The sequence below is a fragment of the Podarcis gaigeae genome, assembly GCF_964106915.1.
Source record: "Podarcis gaigeae genome assembly, chromosome: 10".
Classification (NCBI taxonomy): Eukaryota; Metazoa; Chordata; class Lepidosauria; order Squamata; family Lacertidae; genus Podarcis; species Podarcis gaigeae.
This window is the reverse complement of record NC_139686.1, coordinates 17,500,516-17,503,470: the sequence shown is the minus strand read 5'-3', so window position 1 is coordinate 17,503,470 and position 2,955 is coordinate 17,500,516. Positions and strand designations below refer to the sequence as shown.

At 40.9% G+C, this 2,955-nt stretch overlaps 1 protein-coding gene across 1 annotated transcript in view; it reads left to right on the top strand.

Moving 5' to 3' along the window:
• LOC310826186 (tigger transposable element-derived protein 1-like) overlaps positions 1–2,955 on the top strand; it is a 1,677,490-nt gene that overhangs the window by 641,531 nt on the left and 1,033,004 nt on the right. The gene's annotated exons all lie outside the window — the stretch shown is intronic.

Sequence of the window (2,955 nt, the reverse complement as noted above, 5' to 3'; positions counted from 1 at the left end):
AAATCGGATACATTTCTCCACCCATTCAAGCAAAGCCCAGCCCTTTCCCCCTCCTCTCCTGCAAAAAGTCTTCTGCCGCAACACTTTCTCTGTCCAGACTGCATGCTGTCAGAGGTTGTAGATCTGTTGTCTGCTGGCTGTAAAATCAGCTGCTGAAATTTAAGTTCATTTTGCTGATGTGGTTCGATGTTGACGTGACATTTTGGTTGTGGAAATGCTCTCTCATTTGAACAAGTGAAACTTACTTGAGGAAGACTATTGAAAAGATCAGATCTAAGCAGAATTGTCAGTTTTTGCAAAACAAGCATACAGCATCTGTAACTCGAGGTACCACTATACTTGGTTGGAATGTCAAATTGTGAGCACCAAAAGCAAGCAAGCAATGAAATGAAAACGGAACAGAGAATGCTAAGCTGGAAATTCTCAGTTTTGGACTCTTGCGCCTAAGCAAGATATATAATGCAGTACATTATACTCCAGTAGTAGGTTTTTTTTATGGCAGGTACAGCCCCACTATGGTGCTGATTTTTAAAGCATTAATAGCTGCTGCAATAAAATGAATAGAAACTTGAGGTAATTTTAATCTGTTTTAGTATTTTAAGTTCTGTATGTTTTAAAGTATGGTTGCGAATTTTTCTTGATTTTACTGTTTTATCTTTTGTAAACCACTTTTGAGGGGTGTGTGTGTTTTTACAATCAAGCAGTGTATACATTTTTATGAAATAAATAAATAAAATAAGGAGGAAATGAATTGGGACATAGCATTACAGGAAGATGGGTATAACTCTGCATTCCCGCTAGAGCCATTTCCCCAGTGAAAATATCTCCAACTGCTATTTGCTCTATAGGACAAAGCATACAAATCTAATGCAAATACCTGTATTGTTTGTTTTGTGCTGCAATTTTAATTGGGAAATGGTGCAGAGGCAGCAAAGGTTTGCACCTTCGCCAGCGTCCCAATCCAAGTCCCCTCCTTGCACCTGCTACTAAGGCTCTTTTGAAAACGTAGGCAGTCCTATTCACTGAGCTCCAGCACCGTGTTTACTTTCATCTTTGGTTTCTTCATAAGGGCTGGAAAAGACCTCTGCCCAGCAGCACAGGCAGTTGCTGGCAGTCAAGAGAGACAATACTGGAGGGGAAATGGTTTTACTAAGATTAAGGTATTTTCATGTGTCTTGATGAAGTACTTTTAATTTTAGCATATATGTTTAGTATGAATTAAATGAAGGAAACTGCAGCCTACTGCAGATCATGCCACCATACGTGCTGGGTTTTAGGGTTCTATGGCAAAATAGGCAGAAATCAGGTTGTTATTCTAATAGATCACAGGGCACTCTGCAATAGTGGTGGCTTCCAGTGGTTTGAACAATGACACAAAGCCCACCCTATTAGAATTATTAGAGTCCCTGTAATAACACAGATAGATAGACATTATAGATAGAGATAGATAGATAGATAGATAGATAGATAGATAGATAGATAGATAGACAGACAGACAGACAGACAGATAGACAGATATGCAGCTCCTCCCAGTGTTTGGGTCATGGGATGCAGTTGATCAGTTCCAACAACCTTGTAAATAAGGCTCCAAAGGTTAGTAGCCTGCAAAAAATAAAAAATGCTAACCTGCTGGTGCTGGCAGAGGAAGGACAGAGAGTTCTATCCCTCCTGCAGCAGTCTGTGACATTTTGTTGCTGGGCACAGAGGAGGTGGCCTTCTTTCTCTGGCAGACTACAGGGTTCTATGATAGGCTCAGACTCTACACCGCTCTTTAACTCGCCTACTTCTTCACCTGCATGGAATTGCCTACAGCTACCAGGCTAGCGTTTAAATGCAAGGTGTTCTACCGCTCCAGCTACTATTTGCACCTGGTTCAGGTTGGTAGATCTTGGAATTCCTAGTTAAAAAAGAAAGGAGAACCTGAAAGCCTGAAGTCTACCTACACCTGCTCTATGGGATGACTTCCTGCATTTCTAGTTTGTATTTTTATTTGTTTTTAAGTAGAGTGTTGCCCACTCCAAGACCAGAAGACAGAGTGAGTTCAATTTAAATAAACAGTTAAGAAAGCTGTGTGCTTATAGTAGTTAAAGTATCAGATCAGCAGTGTGGAGAGACCCAGTCTTCCCACAGCCATATCGCTAGACTAACCTAACTAGTTAGACAAGTCACTATCTTTCAGCCTAATCTACCTCAGAAAAGGCAACCAAAATGATCAAGGGGATGGAGCAGCATTTGTTAGTTTAGACTCTGTGAGTAAGAGGCGGCATCATAAGAAGTTTACGAAATGATGCACGGCATGGAGAAAGAGGCTTTCCTGCCTCTCTCATAACACAGGAACTTGTGGGCATCCCCTGAAGCTGAATGTTGGGAGATTTGGGGCAGATAAAAGAAAGTACTTCTTCATGCAGTGCATAGCTGAACTATGGAACTCACTGCCACAGGAGGCAGTGATGGCTTTAAAAAAGAATTAGATAAATTGATGAATGAGTGATTTTTGGAACTCAGTTGGAAAGATGATGTGTAAATGCAGTCCCGTGCCATTGGAAATAAACCTTATATCACATCATAGTCTCAAGTGACCTTCATTCCAAGGAAACCAAACCCAAAGTTTGCACTGGAATTCCCGAACTCTCTTCCTCCTGCATACTGAAGACCAACATGAAACACAGGGAGGGATGGCAGACTACAGATTTCATCAGCGCTAGAGTCACTGATAGTTATAGCTGCCTATGACAAAGTGAAACCTGGTGGAAGCTGCACTCTCACCTTATGGGAAAAGAGTGGAAAATCGCAGTGACTACTTTTTATTAGGTACATTTGGAGACCAAATTACAGGTGTCTTGATGGCTTGGGTACTGGTGCAGAAATAAATTGGGTTCCCCATTGTTTTCCCTGAAAAAAAAAAGATAAATTGATGAATGATGAGGTTATATACTATCCATACTGGATATGTTC